General features: G+C 41.6%; 1 protein-coding gene across 2 annotated transcripts in view; it reads right to left on the bottom strand.

Annotated features, from left to right (window-relative positions):
- The window catches only part of LOC141503021 (ras association domain-containing protein 2), a 74620-nt gene extending 50423 nt beyond the window's left edge, over positions 1-24197 (bottom strand). The window contains exon 1 of one of the 2 annotated variants that reach the window (XM_074208108.1): positions 24079-24197. The gene's annotated coding sequence lies outside the window, so the exon portion shown is untranslated. Of the gene's footprint in view, positions 1-8632; positions 8899-24078 lie in introns of those variants that run through there. The other variant, XM_074208115.1, reaches the window with a different exon arrangement.
- Between the last annotated feature and the right edge of the window lie 209 nt (positions 24198-24406).

Raw genomic sequence — 24406 nt, 5'->3', positions numbered from 1 at the left:
AAACATATGACTCAACACTGATAACTGAAGTCTAGGTAGTCCTTAGGTTCCTCCATTTCAATGTGCTAAGGGGATGGAAGAGAGAAGGTGGGGAGATTATGTCAAAGGGGATTGGTCACTAAGAGAAGACTAGTTCATTCAATGGATCTTAAAAGGAATGTTCATGAATGGTCTGTCTGTCGGTCTCTCCTTTTCCTTTTTCTCTGTTCTCTCCCTACATTTTCCCTCCTTTTCCTCTTTCCCTCTTTCCTTAGCCTCCTCTCTCTCCTCCTCTTTCTTTCTCCTGCCTTTCACTGACTCCTCTTTTCCTTTTCCCCCTCTCCTTTTCTTCCTCCTCTTCCCTCACTATCTCACTTTCTCTGCATCTATCTTCCTCTCTCTCTCTCTCTCTCTCTCTCTCTCTCTCTCTCTCTCTCTCTCTCTCTCTCTCTCTCTCTCTGTCTCTCCCCTTCCTCTCCCCAATCCAGTCTGCCTGGTATATCAGAACTCTTCTAGCCTCTTCCTTTGAAGGATAAGGAATGATGGCATGCCCTTTTTTTCCACCCTGGAAAGTATGGCAGCTTAGGCCAGGGCTCACCTAAGTGAGCTGTACCAGAGCCTTGGGTTCCTGGCTGCCTTTTCTGTTTTGTATTTTCTTTCCTGAGCACAAGCCAAAAAGTAATTTTGAGATGAATGTGTCTGGCCTTGAAGGCAGCGCCTCAAGTTCAAGAGGCTGGGAATAACTAGATTTCTCAGTAGGAGTTAAGAACATGTTTGCATATATATATATATATATATTTCTCGTCTCCAGTTACTTTTCAAACATCTCAAATTCGAAGTCCAATAGATGTCTTAAATTCAGTATATCAAAAACTGAGTTCATAAACCCTATCTAATAGACCCCATCCCCTCCAAACTTCCTATTGCTGTTGAGGATACCAGTGTCCTCCTAGACCCATAACCTAAGCATTACCTTCAACTCCTGTCATTCACCCTCCATATCCAATCTCTTGCCAAGGCACTTGATTTTACCTGACACTGCCACCCCTGTGGTGTAGTCCCTCATCACCTCACACCTGCACTACCTCAATACCTGCAGTTGGATCTGCCCACCTTGAGTCTCCTCTCACTCCAGTCTATTCTCCCTTCAGTAACCAAAGTGATTTTCCTAAGACACAGGTCTGACCATGTCACCCTCACCTACTCAATAGATTCTAGTGGCTCCCTATTAGCTCCAGAATCAAATACAAAATGCTCTGTTTGGTTTTCAAAGTCCTTCAAAACCTAGACCCCTTCTACCTTTCAAGTCTTCTGATACCTCACTCTGTCACATCCTCTTCAGTCCGGTGACACTGACCTGGCCATTTCACAAATAAGATGTTCTGACTCTCGGCTCTTTGTATTTTCTCTGGCAACACCAGAGAAGGGAGGGCAGAGACTGTCTTTTGCCTCTTTTTTGTACATTCAGAGATTAGCACCATTCCCATCACAGAAAAGGTGATTAACAAATGTTTATTCACTGACTTGCTCATGTGTGCATGATTGATTATATATATATATATATATATATATATATATATTCCTATATACTATTGTATATAAATGTATATATAGCCTATAGAAGGCTCAAATAATATAACATGAAATGTTATATATCATAAAATTGAGCTATTCTTTTTAGTGAGGTAAGTGCTTAAATATATATTATATTATATATGCACATATATTATATGATATAGCATATAATATATAATATTATGTATATGTGCACAGATATTTGTTTTTTTCCAGTAGAATGCAAGTTCCTTGAGGACAGGGTCTACTTTCATTTTTGTCTTTATTCTTCTAGTTCCTAGCCTATTGTAAAACTGTACAAGTAATCACAAAAGGCCAGACACTCTCCCATGAATAGGGTCAAAAGGAGGCTTCTAGAAGAAAAAGAATGGGGGGAGGGACCTTAGACCCTCCCCTGGATTGTCCTCCACAAGGGTCTGATTTTGTGGCAAAGATAAAGAAATCCCAGAAAATATTTCTAGACCCCTAAATCTGAGCAGTGACCATGTTCAACCCCAGTGGGTTGATAGAACAGTTTAACAGGACTTGAAAGGACTTGTTGTGCCCCTCAAACAAGGATGATAAACTCTTTGACCTTCAAGAAGCTTGTAGAGTAGCCTCATAATCCTCCATAGGCTTTGGGCCCCTTAAACAAGGGGGGTTTGGGAAGTCCTCTCTTCTTTTCTGGGAGCATCGGGTGGGTGTTCTTAAAGAAGCCCAAACTTCTGTGACTGATTATGTGCTGGGCCAAGGCAAAGTTGGCAGAAGTGTCTGGGTGTGTACAAGAGAATTTAGCCTCATATTAGAAATGAACATGTGTGATAAAATAACTGGAGCCTGAAAATACCAAAAAAATGACCTGACCACCCATGAAACAAATACCAGAAAGCACATCTTGCCAAATGTAGAATATACTGATATTCTTATAAAAAACTGACTGGAGCAGCTGCTGCTGGTGCTGGAAGTAATTACACTGCCCCCCTTCTCCCCCAGCTAACAGTCACTAGGCTACATCACCATTACTGATTGCAGGCAAACTGAGGTTCTCTAAGGGCCAAAGAAGCAGAGATCTAGACCTTGAAAGAGGCCTTAAGAGCCATCTCCTCCAATGACTTCATTTTGCAAAAGAAGAAACTAAGGTTCAAGAAAGACCAGTGATTTGCCCAAGTTCACACTGTTATAAATGTTGGAGGTGAGATTTGAACTCAAGTCTACAGGTTCCAGAGTCAGAGCACAGTGTTGTCATTTGTACTGGCCATACAAATTTAAATAATATCATTAAGTTGTTGTTATAAGGGCAGTTAGTTGTCACAGAGTTTAAAGCACCAAAGTTTGAGGAAGGAAGACCTGAGTTCAAATTCAGCTGAGTGATTGCAAGCAAGTTACTTCATGCTGTTTGCCTCAGTTTCTTCATCTGTAAAATGAACTGGAGAAGAAATGGCAAACCATTCCAGTATCTTTGCCAAGTAAGGGGGTGGTCAGGAAGAGTGGGCCATGACTGAAAACAAGCAAACAATCCTAGTGTCTTTGGTAATCTCATCCACTCTCATGGATTCAATTATTATCTTTGCAGACTACTAGTGGATCTATTTTCCAGCCCTAACCTCTTTCCCCAAGCTCCTGTCTTACATCTTGAGATGAATTTTATATCACAAATTGGATGTCTTTAGACACTTTAAATTCAACAAATCCAAAACTAAGCTCTTCTTTGTCCCCTCAATCCTTTCATCTTCCTAAACCCCCTATTACTGTCAAGTGTACCCTTGCAAATCCTTAGGCTCCAGCCTAGGGAGCCCCTCAACTCATCTTTTTCCCCTTCTTTATCCAACCAATTTCCAAGTTCTATTGATTCTACCATCATAATAACTCTCCTATCACTTCTTTCTCTCTTCTGACACTTTCACCACCCTGGTATAACTCATGAATGATCTTTTTTTAAATAAGATTAACAAGCACATTGATATTTCTCTAAGTTAAGGATTATGCAGGGGATCGGTTCCTAGCTGGAGATTTACTGTCTGCCCTTTACAGCTTTGCATGCTTGGACTTTTGCAATAACCCACTGATTGGTCTCCTTGTCTTGGTCAGTTCATTTTCCACTCAGCTGTCTGAATGATCTTCATAATAATAATTATATAGTATAATTATTTTATACTATGGTGATATATTTATATGACATGCACAATATGGTATATTAATTATAATATATAATTATCTACAATATAGAATGGTATAAATATTTCCAATATGGAATATATATAATACATAAAAATTATACCATATAGAACTATATAATATTCTTATTATAACTTTAATTTATATAGTGCTTAAAGGCTTACAGAATACCTTACAAATATTATTTCATTTGATCCTCACAATCCTGGAATGTAAGTACCATTATTAATACTTCAGTTCCAAACTGGAGGCAGGCCACTGAACCTCTTAGTCCTCTATGTGGCTCTTGCAGGGAGGGGTTCTTTAGCTTTTTAAGAGTCATGGATTTCCTTTGGCCATCTGATCCAACCTAGTAGGCAAACATTTAATAAGAACCAGTAGTTCTACAAGTAATAGTACTTCCAGAGGAAGAAACTGAGGAAGACAGAGGTTCACTGACTTTCCCTGAGGTCACTAAGCTAGTAAGGAGATGAGACCAAACTTGAACTCGGCCTTCTTGACTCCAGGGAGAGCACTAACCCAAGTTGCCTGAAGTGTAGGTTTAGCCAAGTCACCCACCCTCCCATTCAGTACCCTGTCAGAATCAAAGATAAATCCCTCTGCTAAGTTACTGAAAGACTTCATCACTTAAGCCCTTTCTTAGATTTTTTTATGTGTGAGGCCACTTCTACAGACCAGCTGCTCTCCTTGCTGTTCCTCAGTTCTTCCATCTACTGACTTACATTTTCACAGACTGCCCCCCATGCTTGGAACTTTCTCATGTCCACTTCCTGGCTTTCCTGGTTTCCTTTAAACCCAAGCTAATCCCACTTTCAGCACTAACCTTTCCTGGATGCCCTTAAAGTTACAACCTTCTCCCTAAGATTAGTTCCAACTTTCTTACCTACAAGCTCTCTGCCCAAAGGAATGTAAATCTGGATCATGGAAACCTGGCTAGATATCTAAGGGTTTGGAGTCTCAAATCACTCTAGTTCTCCTCCACTGATCAACAATAGAACCAGACCAAGCCCCACATTGGTCATTGTTTAGGTCCTGATTGACTCAGAGTGGAATGTAACTAGCAATTATTTCTGTTCTGGCCAACAATGCTGAGGGTCTTCCCCTCCCAGATTTTTTTTTGGGGGGGGGGGAGGGAGGGAATTATGTTAAAGAGGCTATTCTCTGCCTCATTTTCTTTCTTACCTAGCCCATAACTCAGGCTCTGGGTTTAGAGTGCCCACTTGAGGTGTTCACCTGGACTATTTGTAACCAACCTGTGGTTGTGGTTTCGAGTACCCACTCGAGGTGTTCACATGGACTATTTGTGCTCAACCGAACTCATTTTGATCTGATCAGTCACAGTCGAACACATTGTAATTTGTCTCAAACATAGTGGTGTCATTTTGGTCTTCTTCGATAATGAAGACAAGAACTAACTATATCTCAGTCAAATAGAGAGCTATTAAAGGCCTTAGCTTAAAAAGGCCAAGGTCTCCTAATGCATCAAGGTTCCTCTCTAGTTGTCCTGATTCATATCTGGCCAGTGGACCCAAATGACCCCAGAGGAGAAAGTGAGGTGGGTGACTTTCCACAGCACCCTCCTCACTTAAATCTAATTCACCTGCATGTCATGGTCTTCTTGGAGGACAAAGAACCAAAAACAACATTTCCAATTTATCCTGTGTACATGTATTTGTACAAAGCTGCTTGCATGTTCCTCCTCCATTAAACCACGAGTTCTTTGAAAGCAAAAAGCTCTTTTTGCCTTTCTTTGTATTGCCACCTCATAGCACAGTGCCTGGAAGTGCTAGGTTCTTATTAAATGTTTGCTGACTAGGCTGGATCAGAATGCCAAAGAAGTCCATAACTCTTAAAAGATGAAGAACCCCTGTAGAGGCTGTCTAGAAAACTAAGAAGTTCAGTGGTCTGCCTCCAGTTTGTGTCAGAGATGGAACCTGAACCAGGGGATCCTGATTCTGAGGCCGGTCCTATCCATTCCATCACGCAGTCCATCATACAGTTAACAGATGCTTATTATGTGATTGACACATAAAAAAAGATTTTACAAATGTAGGTTGAATTGAAGTGAATTAAGATCTAGATTCTAGAATTGAAAGCAAAGGGGGGGGGGGGGGGGGGGGAGACAAAGGGAGGTTTTTCTAGAGTCAATTAAAGGTTGTGCTACCAAGACTCAAGGAAGCCAATGAGACCAATGCCTAGATTTCCTCCATACCTGATTGTAAAGAGACACTCTTAAAATAGACCTCCCCACCCAGGTTTAAAAACAAAAGGTGATGCCATTCTTCTTAATCCTAGTCAAAGTATTTATTCATAGTGTTGGAGGGTTGGTTTCTTGGAGCAGGTGGTGTTTTTTTTTACACTGTTCTAACCTCCATAACATCAGAGAGTTTCTGTTCCTTTTGTGCCACTTTTTTTCTTGTTTCCTTGAACAGAAGCTCTTTGATAGCCAGTACTTCCTGTTTATTGACTTGTTAGCAAGCTGCTCCCCAACTCATCTCTGATGTCACATCCTCTTCCTAAAGAGAATCTTCCTTGTTTTTCCTTTTTTAGTGCTGTAGGGACAACAGATCTGCAGGTCCAGGTGGAACCCAACCACTCCTCCCTCAGTCCCATAGCATCTGTTAATACCTATGCAAAGCCCCTAAGCCCAAAGAATGGAGCAGGGGAGAAGGAGAGGGAGGAGAAGTGGGGCGGGGGGGAGCTGCTAGCATGAAGGAGAAACTCTGAGTACATCATCAATGACTGTTAGGACTTCATTCATTCAATAAACAATTCATTAAGGCCCTTATGAATGTACCAGGCACTAGACTAAAAAACTGGATGTGCAGGGGCAGCCAAGTGATGTGGTGGATAGATCACCAGCCCTGGAGTCAGGGGGATCTGAATTCTGGTCTTGGACACTTGATACTTAGCATCTGTATGACCTTGGGCAAGTCACCTAACCCCAAAGAAAGAAAAAGAACTTGACAAAGAGTTTTGACTGAAGAGAAATAACATTTACAGAGATGAGTCAATATAAAAATATATTCAAAATATTTTTTGGCAATCAGTAAAAACATTAATAACTAGGAAGGATCAGGACAAAGGCTTCTCACCAGAGATGACATTGGAGCTGAATTTTGAAGAGAGTGAGGAAGAAGGGTATTCTAGGTAGGAAGGAACCAGTTTTTCCAAAAGCTCAGAGGTGGAAATGTTTTGTCCTAGGAAAGGCAAGGAAAGCTAGTCTGCATGGAAAGTAGGATGTCTGAGGAAGAGTAATATGAGATCAGTCTGGAAAGATAGATTGGAGCCAGACAGTGAATAAGTTATCAATGTCTGTAGAAGAGCAAGAGGTATGAGCACCATGGGCAAGGAAAACTGTTGATATTTACAAAGCACTTTAAAAATGTGAAGAATACATAAGGTTATAGTACACTATCTTATCTAAGCAGTTCTGCAAGTGATTTTGGAGGGAGATGAAGGGAACATGACCTTTTTTTATATGAAATTCAGGATTCAAACCCAAGTCTTCCTGACTGAGACTGCCTCTCGTTCACTAAAGGAAATAATATTCTCATTTTACAGATAAGGAAACTGAGGTTCCAAGAGGTAGAAATAATTTACCCATAGTCATAAAAACTTCATATTAATAATAAAAAATAATAGTATTTATCAAAAGCTTTAAGGCTTGCAAAGGGCTTTATATGTACTTCCTCATTTGATTGTTGAAACCACCCAGTGAGGTAGATATTATTATTATTATTATCCCCACTTCACATTATATAGTAACTGAAGTTAAGATGATGATGATGATGTTTGTCCCTTGTTCTTAAAGAAGACCATGACATCAGGGAAGTGATACCAAGACATGCACGTGAATTGGATCTGAGTTGAGGGGGTGCTGTGCCAAGTCACCAGCCTCCCTTCCTCCTCCAGAGTCATCTGGGTCCAGTGGCCAGAAATGAATCAGGATGACTGGATGCAAGACAATCAGGGCTAAGGGATTTGCCCAAGTGTCTGAGACTGGATTCAAACTCCAGTCCCCATAACTCCCCCAACTGAGGTCTAAAATGTTCGAGTGATTTACCCAGACACACAAGTAAGTATCCATGGCAGGATTGGAACTCAAGTCTTCCCGGCTCAAACTCTGTGATAATTTGACTCTAAATCTAATAGATTTTCTACCACACAGTGAAATGAACCACATGAATCTCCTGGGTGATTCATTTTCCCATCACAAATCTCAGTACCCAACATAAAAAAAAAAAAACCCACAAGACAGAATTTAAGATCCAAGGACCTGCCTCCCGACCAGTTTTACTCCTCCCAGACTGTGGGACCCTGGGGCAAACCAACCCTTAATCCTCAAATTAATCTGAAGGTCAAAGAAAGGAGTGATTTAATCCCAAAGCTTCCACTCCCCACCCCACCCTGAAATACTATTATCCAATGGTACTCCAGAGTAGGGTACTCACCTCTCTACTGGTCTTATACATGTACAGAGGGAGGGGGCAAGTGCACCGGATGTGGATGCTGTCTTAATATAACAGCAGGATTTAACCACCACCCCCTAACTTCAAAGACTACTTGTACCTGTTCCCAAGAGTGATGACTAATGGAATTTAAAGAATGTTTTCTTCCAAGGAGTTCAAAGAGCTTGACCTTGCTGTGCTCTAATTAGACTCTCCAAGTAGCCCAAACTCCTTTTTAAGGAGGCAAAACTTAAGCATGGGAGAAATAACTTGCTTCTCCCCAAGGTTACTCAAGAGCTCAAGTCTCATCTGGTCTCATTATACCAGCTTTTCAGGGTGCTAACTTACGAATAAACTCAAAACATTTTGGGTCCAGTCAGAACATCACAGATTCAGAACCAAAAGGGAGCAAAGATCATCAGAACCAATATCCTCATTTCACAGATAAGGTCCAGAAAACCAAAGAGACTTACCCAAAGTCAATGAATCCACAAATGCTGATTAAGTACCTTCTGTAGGACTACACAGACAAAAATAGCAGTCTCTAACCTAAAGTCATTTAAATTTTTTTTAAGGTTTTTGCAAGGCAAATGGGGTTAAGTGGCTTGCCCGAGGCCACACAGCTAGGAAATTATTAAGTGTCTGAGGCCAGATTTAAACTCGGGTACTACAGACTGTAGGGCCAGTGCTCTAGCCACTGCACCACCTAGCCACTCCAAGAAATTGATATTCTATTCAGGAAACATCACATCCATAAAAGTATATACACAATTTATATAAGGTAAAAGGCAGCTAGGCAGCACAGTGGTTAGAGTGTCAGGCCTGGAGTGAGAAAGAGCTGAGTTCAAATCCATCCTCAGAGACTTACTAGCTATAAAATGCTGGGCAAGTCACTTAATCCTGCTTGCCTCAGTTTCCTCATCTATAAAATGAAATGGGGAAGGAAATGGCAAACCACTCTGGTATCTTTGCCAAGAAAACTCCAAACCCGGTCACAATGAAGTGATGTGGATGAAAAAAAGACTGAACAAAAATAACTGGAGGGCAAGAGAGTGAGAAAGACCAGGAAGGGTACTAGGAAAGGTACTAGCATCTGGGGGAAGGAGTCACAAAAGATTAAATGTAGAAGGCATTGGAGCTGAATCTTGAGGGAAATATTGAAAAGTGTAGATAAAGAGGAAGTGTATTTCTGGGATGGTGAAGAGACTGTAGAAAAACAAAGAGATGGAGTGTCATATGTAAGAAACAGCAAAATAGCACAGGTAATAAGAGGCAGGAGGCAGAACTTGAACCCAAGTCCTCTGGCTCCTTCTACTATAAATAAGACAGAGAATTTTAAAATGAGGAAACTGAGGAATCAGTCTTTCTGAGCTGATAACAAGATCCAGAATGGTATGATAGAAGGGGCAATGGACTCAGAGTCAAACTGAAATCAAGGTTCTGCCACTTCCTCATTATGTGGTCATGAATAACCCCCATTTCATCGTTGGGGACCTCAGTTTCAAAAATAATGAAATGTCACAATTGGAAGGAAACTCAGAAACCACCTAATCCAACCCATATTCAAGAAGAACCCCTCCCCCACAACAACTCAACCTTCAAGTGGTCTTCCATCCAATTTTTGCTGCATGGCTTCCAATGAAATGGAACTCTCTCTCACCTTTGGCTGTTTGTTTCAATTCTGGATAATTCTATTAGGAAGTTCTTCCATAACTGAACTTAAAAATTGAGCTCATCTACCTATGCTTCTTGTTTTTTCCTTTAGAAGAAATTCTACATGAGAACCTTTCAAGTTCTTAAAAACCAGATTGTGCCCCCTCTGAATGTTCTCTACTACAAAAAGCAAGCCTGTTTCTTTTCATTGATCATGATATGGATTCTTTATTCCCTGGTTGCCCTCATTCACAAGGTTATCATTGCCCTGCCTAAAATGTGATGCCCTGAACACAGTACTTCAGACATGGGGTGATTATGTTCATATTCCTGAAAATTATGCTTCTCTTAATATAGTCCAAGACTACATTATTGTTTTTTGGCTGTCACAGCACATTGTTGACACACTGGGCTTCTTGTTGCTGTTATACTTGTTGAGTCATTTCTATGATATTTGACTATTCGTGGCCCCATTTGGGATTTTCTTGGCAAAGGTAATGCTTTGCCATTTCCTTCTCAAACGCATTTGACCGATGAGTAAACTGAGGCAAACAGCATTTAGTGACTTGCTTAGGGTCATGGAGTTTATAAGTGTCTGAGATCATATTTGAACTCAGGAATTAGAATCTTCCTGACTCCAGGATAGGTACTCTATCTACTGTGTCACCTAGTTACCCTCCAGTGAGCTTAGAGTTCGCTAAAACCCCAAGATGTTTTTTTGCCAACTTCTGCCTTACTATGTCTCCCCTATGTTGCACTTATGAGGTTTTTTTTTTAAATCAAGCTTAAAGCTTGACATTTATCCCTATTAAATACCAATTAAGTAAGATGGTTGGACTATCTCTAAGGTCCTTTGCAGCCTTAAATCAGGAGTCTGACTTTTCATTAAAAGTATATATGCTGTCTCCTCTTCTCAACCACACACCATGGGATGGCCTGGACAGTGCCTTTTCAATCTTGGCTGAATTTCATTTTCTGCAAAAGACACAATAGACCACAAATCCTTCCTCTGCCAAGAAATCTTTATTTCTGTCCCCTCCTCTCTTGGTTCAACTAGAGTAGCAAGAAATCCCCCAAAAGAATTGAGAAAGGAGTCTGAGTCATGGTCCAAGGATAATGATACTGAAATGCAATTGAGAGATGGCTAGGTCAAAAGTCAACCACTTTACCTGCCACCCTATTTACAGCATCACCCAGGTCCTGTTTGTTGATTCTACCTCCTCTGGTTAGAGGGCTGGAGGGAGAAGAAAGAAAACATTTCCTATAGTCTCCCTTTTATAGAGTTTTCAAAACTGCAGCCAGCTCATCTGCTAGTAGTTGCTTTGCTTAGTTTCCACTTCATCTTCATCTTAATCAGTCCCTAGCCCAGACTAGTACCTTCTGGTCTTCCTCCCTGGCCTTTCCCCCCCTTTCATTTTCCTTTTATATTGTCTTCCCAGGCTTAGTCAACATGTTAACAAGAATTTAAGCACCAACTATATGTCTTGTGCTTAAGTACTGGAGGTAGAAATATAAGGAAAAAAAAGAAAAGCAGTCCCTGTTTTCAAGGAACTTTCATTCTAATGGGGGAAACTGAAAAAGTTGGGGGGAATTAAAGAGAGGTAGAAGAGAAAGTTCCTGAATGGGATCATGATGGTGGAGTCCAAACAGTCTGAAGAAGACTTAGGAAAGGAATGAGGATATGTGACTGGCCTATGTCCCTCCTCAAAAATGGAGGTTCTGGGAAGAACTCACCAATAGGAGAAGATGTTCCAGAGTGAGAAGACCTCAAGTTTGAGGAAATTTAGATTTGTTTGCATGTATAAAGTAGTAGAGGCATAGTCCTGAGAATCAGACCTAGGAGGAGCAAACCCACATCCCTTGAGAGTGTCCTTGGGAGATGACTCTAATTCCAAGGAAGAGGGCAGAGGGATGGGAATCACATCTGGAACAAAAAAACAACAGGGGCACCAACCAATGATGAGGACTTAGGGAGTCCACAAAACCTCAGAAAGAAATCTCCCACTGACAGTAAATCATAACAGAATTTGGCAACAGTTCCAATGAAGTATTTGAAGGAAAGTCATGCAAGCAGCATTCAACCCTGTCATTTGAAAGAGCTCCTTTCTCATTATGACTTAAATATATCTCCAAGCTGAGAAGGGAAAAGAATGGAAAGAGAATTAGGTTTATAGTCCCAAGTCTCAGGCTGGAATCCTGGCTAAGCACCATGGTCTTTGAGGGTGACCTTGGACAAGTTGGTTCTTCATTCTAGGAGTCTAGAAGGATTGGGCTTTAAGGTCCCTTCTAATGAGCTATCTTCACTATAGAAACAGGTGTCATTTATGATATTGTTCAGTTGTATCTGACTTTTCATGACCCCATTTGGGGTTTTCTTGACAAAGTCATTGGATTTGCCATTTCTTTCCCCAGCTCATTTCTGCAGATGAGGAAATGGGTTAAGTGACTTTGCCTAGAATCACACAGAGGTCAGATTTGAATTTAGGTCATCCTAACTCCAGGCCTAATGCTCTCTCCACTGATCTACCTAGTTGACTCTAGAAACGGGTGAGAGAAATCTATAAAATCATTGTAGACAGAAGTCCTGGTATTGAATATTTCATTCCAATTCCTTAGGGTTCAAAAGTAGAGCCCTGAAATTTATACCAGAACATATAATCTATAACTGAATGCTATAAAGTGTCCAGTCCAATATAGTTCATAGATATGTGAAAATGGTCTGTTTGATGCCTTTGAAATAGTTTCCTTTTCTATTTTTTTCCCCAGAATACATGAAAGAACTCAGAAAGAGGAAGTAAAAACAGTTCCCTTTTAGCTTTCTTCAAGCAAATAAGCCCTTCCCTTACAGAGAATTAGGGACAGAATAGCTGTAAGACCATCTTGTTCAGAAGTATCCAACTCCTGAGGACTGCTCAAATCTGATTAAAATGTAATTGGGAAATATCTAACAACATAAAATACAATAGAACATAGATAATGTTAACATCTGCTTTTCTAAGTCAATATGTAGCCTGCAGGGATTCTTATGTATGTTTGGTGACCCCTGTTTCTATTTGAGTTTGATAACACTAGTCTGGTGGTATCCCCTTTTCATTTATAGAAAAGAAAACTCAAGACCAGAGGAAGGGAAATGACTTATCCAAAGTCACACATTAAGTTAGTAGTGGTACCAGAATTAGAATCCAGATTTCCTGAGCCCCAGATCAGGACTCCTTTTTTTTTTAACCATACTTCATTGCCTAAATTTAGAGGATTTTGCTTCACATTAAGCAATTGGAAGGTACCTATTTTCTGCTGAAAATTTTCTATGATTATTCGTTACCTTATCATTTCTGAAACTAAGTCAACTAGAATAAGACCAAAGGCCATAGATCTGAGTTTCTCCTATGCCTTAGCTTCCTCACCATAAAATGAAAAAATTAAGGTAGATGATCAATAATGTCTCTTCTGGCTACATATCCTATGATCCGGCATATTTTTATTGCACTGTATTATTATTTATTTTTATTATGATTTCATTTATCTACTGCAATTTTATTTTAAATTAATTTTTTTTCAACTAACAAGCATTTGTTTGACATCTCTCTTTAAGATCATCTTGATCTCAGGGTCAAGAGATTGAAGTCACTATGGGCAAGGCTTCCCTCAGACTCTTCCCTCCAGATCATAGCTCCTAACCCAAAAGACTTTGCCATCCTTTCATCCCTGATGATTACAGACTGCAGGGCCCAGAAACTCCACATAACAGAGGAGCTATTGTAGTCAGATGATACCCATGTTTATGCAAACCTGCCAATCCCCGGGGTTCCCCTCTTCCCTTCTGGACCCACCCTCTGTATCCTTCCCGGGAACATACAAGGAAGGTTCAATGTAAACAAAACCAATGACTACCCAGCTTGTGGTGGTGACCCATTTCCAAAAGACTTTTTCTAAAACCATAAAAAAAGGAAATGTTTTTTTGTTGTTGTTGCTATTGTTATTTTTTAAAATGACAATGTCCTATCAGCTTCCTCTTGGTAGGGCTTTATATACAGGTGACTGGGGAGGAGAAATCAGATGGAGATCAATCCTACAATTTTTTAAAGTCTACTGGTCTAGCATCCAAGGATGGAGAGGGTGCTGAGGAATGTCCCTATTCACAAAAGCAAGAGTCTAAATCCTGTGGGAGTAGATTCAAAAGAATGCAGAATATTAGAGCTGGGGAGAACTAGAGACTTCATCTAGACCAGCTCTCCTTTTAGATTCAAGAGAACACAGAATGTTAGAACTGGGAAGAACAAGAGACTTCATCTAGCCCAGGCTCTCCATTAGACAAGTTCACTATAACGTTCAATTAATGAGCACCTCTCAAACCCCTAGTATGTTCTAGGATGTGCTAGGCACTGGAGGTACCATAATAAAATAAAATAAAAATAAAAACAAAAGCAGGGGCAGTTAGGTGGCATAGTGGATAAAGCACCAGCCTTGGAGTCAGGAGTACCTGGGTTCAAATCCAGTCTCAGACACTTAATAATTACCTAGCTGTGTGGCCTTGGGCAAGCCACTTAACCCCATTTGCCTTGCAAAAACCTTAAAAAAAAAAAGAAAGAAAAAAAAGCAAACGTCCCTACCCTCAAGGGGTATGTATGTATATTCAAAATAAATACATGGTCATTTTAGAGTGGAGGAAAGTACTAACAGCTGGGAGAAGAAAAGATCAAGAAGGGCATCAACAGGAAACAGAATTTGAACTGAGCTTTGAAGGAAACCACGGATTTTGAGAGTCAGCAACAAGAAATAAAGTGCATGTATGGCAGAGAGTCAGTGCCAAAGCTCAGAGGTGCAAGATGGAAGAGGAAACGTTGCATATAAAGAGCAACAAAACAGTCTGATTGAGCCATAGACAGGTAGTAAGGGAAGAAAGGCATATGAGTTGAGAACCATGCCAGGGCCGGAGATTCAGGATTGCCAATCCCAGTTCCCAGCTCCATACTAGTGTCCTAGAAGATCCAAATGTAAGAGCTACCTTTTCTCATGTACTCTACAATTTGCAAAGTACTACCCTCACAGAAACCTTAGGGGAATAGGGCAACTCTTATTAGCTCCACTGTACAGAAGAGGAAACTAAGGTTCAGAGAGGTCCTTTAGTAGCTTGCCCAGAGTTCCACAACTAGTAAATAACAGAGATGGGATTCGAACTCAGTTATAAAATGTAAGGTATCTCAGGGGTCATCCTCATAGGATCATTGTTTCAAAGCTAGAGGAGAACTTAGAGGCCACCTAGTCTCATTTTACAGTTGAGGAAACTGAGGTCCAGGGAAGTCAAGTGACTTGTCCAAAGTCAGGCAGGAAGTATTAGAGGAAAGGATTCAAGAGAAAGTCCTCTAATCCCAGAATCAGTCAAAGGAAGACTCCTCTCTGACTCCAAGCCTGGCTCTCTGTTCACTATACCAATGGTTCTCCCACCCAGAACGAACCATGCTGCAACCCCTTTTGGAAATGTCCCAGAGAGCTTTGGGAAAATGTTCTCTATGCAAAGAATTAGAACAGCAAACAAAACAGGACAGCTGTGCCCCTGGGCTAACAGAGTCCTCATATACTAATTCCCATACTCACATCCTCTCCTTACCCAGCTCTCCACAGAGAGCTATGAAAGAACCAGACTCTCCCAACTGGGAGGACCCATAGTTAGCATCAGCCCTCTTCGACGCCTTCACCCAAGCTATAGGAGAGGTAGGCAACAAAAGGATAAACAGAGAGAAAATCGAGAGCAGGAAAGACCCTGAGAGCCTCCTGGTCAACTCCCTCATTTTCCAAGGAGCAGAAAAGAGCACAGAAAGATTTGCCCAAGGTCACATCACTAGGAAGCAACAAAGCTGGAATTGTCAGTCAGAGTTCTGCCAGTGAGTCCTTCTTATCCAGGCTGCCTTTGACATTGAATTTAATCTGAATTCACTTGGATAAATTGGGATACCCTGGGGTACCCCAAGAGCCTTGAAAGTACCCTCTCATCATCTCCAGAACTCCAATCAGTTCCAACAGCTTCTTGGCAAAGATACTAAAGTCTGATATGGGTCAACCCTCCAATTGTCATGAAATAAGATACCCTGGTTTCTAATTGTTTTTCTCTGAAGATAAAGGACAAGAAACCAATCTCTAATCTGAGACACCTTTCTCTAAGATCAATACAGGATGAACTGAAAGTTAAAGTGTAAATATTCTCTATTTCATTCTTATTCAATGGGGAGAGCACTGGGGCTCTGGATTCAGGAAGCCATGAATTCAAATATGACCTCAGACATTTATTAACTAAGTGGCCCTGATAAAACCACTTGATCTCTGTTTGCCTCCATGTCCTCATTTGTAAAATTCGGAATAAAAGCACTTACTTTACAGGGTTGTTGTAAGGACTAAATGAGATAATAATTGTTACTATTATTACTATATTACTATTATTGTTATTATTATCATTATCCTTCTTATCAGTCTGGGTACCAGGAAAGATGAAAAAAGAAAATAGATTATAAATCCATGAGGACAGGAATAACATCTTAACTGAAATTTCTTTCTTTACAGCCTCTAGCGCCATATTCTGATCAGAAAATTTGGAAGCATGAATAAATGAAGGAAGGGCAGTTAGGTGGCACAGTGGATAGAGCACCAGACCTACAGTCAAGAAGACTCATCTTCATAAATTCAAATCTAGCCTCAGACATTTACTAGGTATGTGACCCTGGGCAAGTCACTTCACCTTGTTTGCCTCATCTGTAAGAAGTAAGGACAACATAGTCCAGTACTTATGCTAAGAAAACCCCAAATGGGGTCATGAAGAGTCAGACAGGTCTGAAAAATGATTGAAAAACAACAAAGGAGGGAGGGAGGAAGGGAGGGAGGAAAGAAGGGAGGGGAGGGAGAGAAGAAGGGACTTCTTAGGAAACACAAGTGATGTTCTATACAGGGAGAAACTATGATGACAATGCAGATACTGTCCCAGAAAGTCTTATAGCAAGAAACTCTACTCAAACTCTATCCCCAAATTCTACCCATGGAAAACCACTCTAGTATTTCTGTTCCCAAATAACCTAAATGGGATCTGTTGATTTGAGGGCTGTCTCTCTTTTGGAGGCCTCTGGTTCAGTTCCCTATAAGGAAGAGAAAATCCACTGAAAACCAAAATCAAACTAAAGGATTAAATTTACAAAAGAATTCCCCCTGGGTTATGATATCTGAGGTCTTTTAGTGATACCTGGGCCAGGTTACCAGGACTAAAGTTCCAGGGAGAGTGTCGAAAGGAAATCCCATAACTAAACACTGGAGAATGATACCTCCAGCACCTCAGTTCTCATCCTCTGGAAGTATTCGTTTAAATATTTTTATATGGGGGGCAGCTAGTGGATAAAGCACCGGCCCTGGAGTCAGGAGTACCTGGGTTCAAATCCAGTCTCAGACACTTAATAATTACCTAGCTGTGTGGCCTTGGGCAAGCCACTTAACCCTGTTTGCCTTGCAAAAAAACTAAATAAATAAATAAATAAACAAACAAACAAATAGATAGATAGATAGACAGATAGATAGATAGATAAATAAATATTTTTATAACTGAAGACCATGAAAGGAAAGAACAATTAGCAAATCTATTGGTTAAAATCCAAATTTTACTTCTTTAGTGATGGTTATGCACTAGTAATATAATAACAGTTAACATTCATGTAGTGTTCTAAAGGTTTGCAAAGCACTTTACACATACTTCATTTGAACCTCACAACAACCATGGGATGAAGGGGGTTCTTATTTTCTCCATTTTACAGATGAGGAAACTGAGGCTGAGAGAAGTTAAGTGTCTGGGGCAGGATTCCAAGTCCCTCACTCTATCTCTAGTTGACATATTAATATAAAAGAGCATGTTACTTTGTGGTAAGATAAACAATAAGAACTCTGCCAGCTCTAAAATCCTGTATAAATATATATGTAAATATATGTATATATATATATATATTATACACATATCATGAGGTAAGAATAATGACTGAATCTGACTTCTTGCTGCCAAATGCAAGTTTTATCAAAATCAACTATATTGAAGCAGCTAGGTGGCATAGTGAATAGGGCATCAGAATCAGGAAATCCTCTGTTCAAATCTAGCCTCAGACACTACTAGCTATGTGGCCCTGGGCAAGTCACTTAACCCTGATTGTCTCACCAAAAAAAAAAAATCAAACATATTCCAGGACAAATAAGGATCCCCAAAATTTATAGGACTGATAGGACCTTTGTAACCTGCCTTGGTCAGGTCACTTGGGGTATTAAGTGTAATCCTGGAGGTCACATTCTGGAAAGAACACAATAAATCCTGGATATTCTAGAGAGAGTCTCTAGAGTTGAGAAATGAACATGGTGAAGGACTTTGCATCAGGTCACCTAAAGATATACAATTAAAGGACCTAAAGATGTTTAGCATGCAGAAAAGAAGTTTTGGGAGGAGAGTAGGGAGAGATGATAGCGGTTTTCAAGATTTGAAGGGCTGCCACATAATGGGATTTGATTTTTCTACTTAGCCCAGAGGAGTCACAAATAGTTAGAAGCTTCAGGATTTCCATTTTTGTGAGAAGAAAAATTTTCTCGTGATCAGAACTAGCACAAATGCAATAGGTACCCAAGGAAGCTGTGGGCTCCCCCCAATGGAGTAGGGAAAGGGGAGGAGTGGTCTTCAAGCAGAGGCTGGATGACCACTTGATGGGAATATTGTAGAGAAGATTGCTAGTCAGGCCTGGGTTGAATCAGATGATTTCTGTGGTTCCTTGTAATCCTGACATGGTGTCACACCTGTGTAACTCCAGATACTAAATGATCAGAAGTGTGATGATGAGGTTTATAAGTTAATACATAAGATCATCTCCAGTTGGTATTTATTTATTTATTTATTTGTTTGTTTATTTACTTGTTTGTTTGTTTTGCAAGGCAAACGGGGTTAAGTGGCTTGCCCAAGGCCACACAGCTAGGTAATTAGTAAGTGTCTGAGGCTGGATTTGAAACCAAGTACTCCTGACTCCAGGGCCGGTGCTCTATCCACTATGCTTGGAGTCAGGAGCAACTGAGTTCTATGACCTCAAATAAATTTACTTAACTCAGTTTGCTTCAGTTTCCTCATCTGAAAAATAAGCTAGAGAAGGAAAATGCATTCTCTGCCCCCCAAAAACCAAAAGGGATCACAAAGAATCAAACACAACATACTGAATGGCATCTTATCTTGTTTTTACACAGTTGTATAGATGTTCTCCTGCCTGCCCACCTCCCTCCCCATTATACTTCTTGAGCAACTTGAGAGAAGAACCTGGTTTGTTGGGGGTTTGGGGGGTTTGTTTGTTTTTTTTGCTAGCTAGTATTCCAGCAATGTCCCTGGAGCATTGTAGGGACTCATTGTCGGACACTCCAAGGTTTCCCAAAAGTTATAATGCAATTTTAAGCTTTAATAAAACTTCAAAGATTGAATCTGCACTAAGTCTTTTGAAACAACCCTGTATATCTTCTTTGTACATAATTGTTTTCATGCTGTCTCCCCACTCCTCACCCTCATTAGATTGGATGCTTCTTGACTGCAGATTTGTTTTTGCCTTCTTTTCCCCACTCCAACGGGGAAACCCACAACCTCCTTGGGTACCTATTGCATTTTGTATCATAGGGCTAGTTCAATTCACTCCTGTTTGACTCTTAGTGATCTCATGGTGTTTTCTTGGCAAAAATACTGCAGTGACTTCCCATTTCCTTCTCTGCTTCATTTTATAGGGGAGAAAATTCAAATTAAGATTAAGTGACTTGCCCAGGGTCACACAGCTAATAAGGTGTAGCTAGCTGAGACCAGACAAACTCAGGAAGATGAGTTTCCCTAACTCCAAGCACTCTGCACTGGGTCACCTAGCTGCCCTGTAATGTTTAGTAGAAGACCCTTAATAAATAAATGTTTGTTTCCTTGAGTTGATTTGCCACTGTTGCTCCCTATTTCTCCAGTTAGTTGTTCAGTTATTAGCCTTAAAGTAGTCTATATCATCAGATTTTTTGTGGTTTACTAAATAGTCTTATTGAGGCTTTTCTTTCAACCCACTGACTAGAATAGTAAGTGACACTAAGTGCTTAAAATTTATAGTTTATAAATGAAGACTTTTGCATAGTGGATTTCTTTTCATTAATACAATCAATCATAAGACTTCATCTCCTTTCATGGAAAACCCTCCTGCTTCACCTCCATTTCTCAGAATCTCTAATTTTCATCAAAGCTCAGCTCATGTTTCACCTTCAAAGCTTTTTGATTTCCCCAGTAGCCAATGCCTCCTTCCACCCCTCTCTCCTACATTGTATTTATATGCATATATGTAAATCAATCCATATACAGTAATTTATATATTATATATGTATATTCTGTCTCTGTATATTCTTTCCCTTCCTCCCTTCCTCTTTTCCTCTTTATCATATATCATCCATCTATAATCTATTTCTGTGTCTCTCTTTCGCTTTCTTTCATTCTCTCTCTATACACAAATATGTCTATATGTCTGTCTTTCTGTCTCTCCCCATCTATTATATGTGTGTGTATTTTTATATATGTAAAATTACTCCATATATAATAATTTTTAGTATCTAGACCAACATATGTAAATAATGTCTTCCTTGACTGAATGTAAGGTATGTGAAGGCAAGAGGTGTTTCATTTTTGCCTTAGTAGCTCCAGCACTCAATAGGTGCTTAAGAAATGTTTATTGATTGATTGAATCAATTAAGGATCTCATTCTATTTCTAACTGAAAAGCATTCCTTCAATTTAGCTCTACTTTCTAACGAGCTCCAAATGCCATAAAATAGTGTTAAATTCTCTTCCTTTTCTTCCTGGTTGCTCTGACTACTCTATTTTGTAGTATTTGTTGCCTAGCAAAGTTGTTCATTATTTTTTGTTAATGCTGTGCTTTACACAGTTTGTTTGGAAGGTCAAATGAGTAAGAGAACTTTGGCAAAGCAGAATTCAGCCTGACACCAGAGAGAACCCATGGGCTTCTTCAGTAGGGCCAGAACTTAGAAACAGGAAAGGGAGACAGAGGGAAGAGAGAGAGAGGCTAGTTCTTCCATGGCAACTACATAATCTCACAAAGCCTCTCCTCCTTGGTAGGATTGCCCAAAGCTTGAGTTTAACTAGTACAGATTTTGAGAATCCAGGGTCATCTCCACCCTCAGGACAAAATATCAGAAGGATTTTAGTGGAGCTGTGTAAATAATAATCATTCAATTATAAGCTATCTAAATCATATAAACATTGTTACTCCCATCTCCAGAGCAAATAAAATGAAGAAAATTGTTTTATTCCTATAACACACAGGGGTGAAGATATTACTTGGAAAGACCCTTTTGGCTTCGAGTTTTCTAGTGGACAAAACAAAATGTCAATCATTTAAGAATTAGTCTTCCTGGTCCCAAGGTCATAGAACTTGATTTGGAAAAGAAAATCCTGAATTACTCATTGCCCCTAAATACTCACTCACTATAAATGTAAGTTTGTGTGTGTGTGTGTGTGTGTGTGTGTGTGTGTGTGTGTGTGTACACACACAATAAGGTATAACTTCTGAGGTAGGTTAGAATACACTTAATATACATATATATATATCTTTTTCAAAAATATTCTCAAAATGCCATATATCACTGAATTTTTTAATACTATAATTAAAAGGGAGGAAAGACTTCTTTTGGACTTTGCCAATTTTGCTTTTCATTCCTATTAACCTGAACTTCAGGTTCAGGCTGTCTAGTGGACTGGTATCAGGACCACCACCTATTCAAACCCTGGCCTTTAAATCTTCCTGATGGTTCAGATTGTACCTTGGCCAATATACACTAGTCATATCATGAGTCTTTTGAGGAATAAGAACTACAGGATGGAAAGGGCAATAGAATGGAAACTATGAGGTCTAGATTCCCAGTCCTGGCTCTCTCATAATGAGGTGAGTATGTGAGAGCTTCTCTGGGTCTCAGTTTCCCCATCTGCAAAATTAAGAAATTGAATTAAATGATCTTCAAGATCCTTTCCATCTCTAAACTTCTGTTGTTCCATAACAGTTCTACCTCCCCAAAGAAGGTTCATAGCAGTCTTATCTCTTCTCAAAATAAATGTCTGTTTTTCAAGTGCTAGTAAATAAATGCACCTGTCATCTAATTAAAAAAATATCTGAAAGACAAATCTAGTCCAAACCCCTCATTTTATGAATGAAGAAATGATTTCAGAGAAGTGACAGGCCTTACCCAAGGTCATACAGCTAGTGATTGACAGAGCCAGAGCTTCAATCCAAATATAGTATTTTTCCAACTAGACTGCATTGCCTTTTACTTTGTTCAGAGTCACAATTCAATTCAGTTAAGCCAACATTCATTAAGTATAAATAAGGTGGCAGTAAGTGGTGCAGTGGTTAGAGCACTAGACCCAGAATCAATGAAGAATCTAACCTCAGACACTTACTGATGAGTGACCCTGGGTAAGTCACTTGTTTTGCCTTAATCCATTGGAAAAGGAAATGTCCCCCACTCCAGGATCTTTGCCATGAAAACCCCATGAACAGTAGAGTTGGGCACATTTCTGCTAAGCATTGGGAAAACTTAGAACTAGGATCTTCATCTTCTGACTTTCAAAGGCTCTACTGGGAAAACTTAGAACTAGGATCTTCATCTTCTGACTTTCAAAGGCTCTACTGGTTTTCTCTACAAAGGAAGCCTCAATGACTTATCCATTAGTATCTCACAATTGCAGTTTAAATATCTATACATATGAATTTAGCATTCACAGACCTGGAGCTAGAAAATGACCTTAGAAGTTCAGTCCAACCTCCTTACTTTGCAGGTGAGAAACCTGCAGTTCAGAGAGATGTAAGTGACCTGTCAGTGACAGAGTCAACATTTGAACCCAGGTTCCAGTACTCCCGTTAGCATTTTTATTTCATTCCACAGAGTTTCCTACGCTCCCTCTGTCCCTCAGAGCTTGGCCAGACCGTCTAGGGGACTGGTCCCAGGACCACCATCTATTAAAGCCCCAAGCTTATCCGGGAAACTCAGAAAAACTATGAACTTCAGAGGACAAAATGACTTCTCCCTCACCTTAGCAAAAGACAAACAAAACCAAAGCAAAAACCTTCCCTGAATTGGATTTTGTAGAATTTGGATGCACGGGCTCAAAGGCGGAAAAGAGAAGAAAGAAACAAGAGAACTCCCCGTCCTTTCTCCTTTCCGCTTCCAAAACAATCTACATTAACTGTTCCTTCTCCCCCAACTGGGATGGACAACGAAGCGTGTAACTCCCCCACCCCGATATGGGAGCCGCTTGACCCAAAGACCTTGACCACAAACTTGGGGTGATGGCCGCTAAGCTTGCTTACTCCCTCCCTCCCTCCAAGGGCTGCTGAAAGGGAAAAGATTAAAGGAATGTGATCTGTTCTCATTCTAAGGGAACGCCAGAAAGGCTCAGTTTGCTGCCCCCGGGATGCAGCTCAGCTCCCCCCCCGGGATGCAGCTCAGCTCCCCCCCGGGATGCAGCTCAGCTCCCCCCCGGGATGCAGCTCAGCTCCCCCCCGGGATGCAGCTCAGCTCCCCCCCGGGATGCAGCTCAGCTCCCCCCCGGGATGCAGCTCAGCTCCCCCCCGGGATGCAGCTCAGCTCCCCCCCGGGATGCAGCTCAGCTCCCCCCCGGGATGCAGCTCAGCTCCCCCCCGGGATGCAGCTCAGCTCCCCCCCGGGATGCAGCTCAGCTCCCCCCTTCTGCACCTTCAGAAAGGGGAAGCAAGGCCGTGAAGCTAATAGGAAGCGCGGAGGCGCAGCACCGAGAAGCGGGGCCTCTGCCTTGGAAACTTGGGCACGGTCCCCAGAAGCCCGGCTCGCGGCACCTGCCACTCGTGCCCGGGCGGGCGGCCGTGCCCTCACCGCCAAGGAGGCACGGCTTTCGGGGCCTCGGCCCGGACTCAAAGCATCTTTGGAGGGTCCGACCTTCCCGCTGCACGGATGGGGAAACTGAGGCCCCCAGGGCCAAGCGGAGCGCCTAGGGGGGCCCAAGGCGCGGGAAGTGCCAGGGAAACGGCCCAACGCTTGCGTTTGGGGCCGGGGAGAGAAAGAATAGGAGAGATGGAGGGGATGTGCCTGGCAAGATGGAGCTGCGATGCTAAAGTTTGAGAGAGGGGGAGGCGGCCCCACGCGCGCACGGCCCACGGACACACACACACACACACGCGCGCGCGCGGGAGGACGGGGAGGATCAAAGGCCGCGTTACCGTGCGCCCCGGCCCGCTTCAGGCCGCTCGCTCCGCGCGGCGGGTCCGGCCCCTCCGTCCCCGGGAGGGCTCTCGGGGCAGCTTCGGGGAGGCAGAGGGAGGGCCGCCCCGGCCCCGGGCCGCCGCCCTCCCGGCTCCCCCAGCCCGCGCCGAGGAGCCCCCGGCTCCAATCCGGCCGCGCCTGCCGCGGGCTCCCGCAGCCCCATTGGCTAGGCCGCCCGGCCGCCCCGCCCCCTTTTCTTTCCTCTCTCGCCCTCCCTCCCCCCGGCAGACAATGCTGAGCCGCGCGAGGGGCGGCGGGGCCGGGGCGGCGCTCTCCTGCAGCCGC

The sequence above is a fragment of the Macrotis lagotis genome, chromosome 1, assembly GCF_037893015.1.
Source record: "Macrotis lagotis isolate mMagLag1 chromosome 1, bilby.v1.9.chrom.fasta, whole genome shotgun sequence".
Taxonomy (NCBI): Eukaryota; Metazoa; Chordata; class Mammalia; order Peramelemorphia; family Peramelidae; genus Macrotis; species Macrotis lagotis.
The sequence above is the reverse complement of the archived record's forward strand: the minus strand, read 5'-3'. Positions and strand labels throughout refer to the sequence as shown.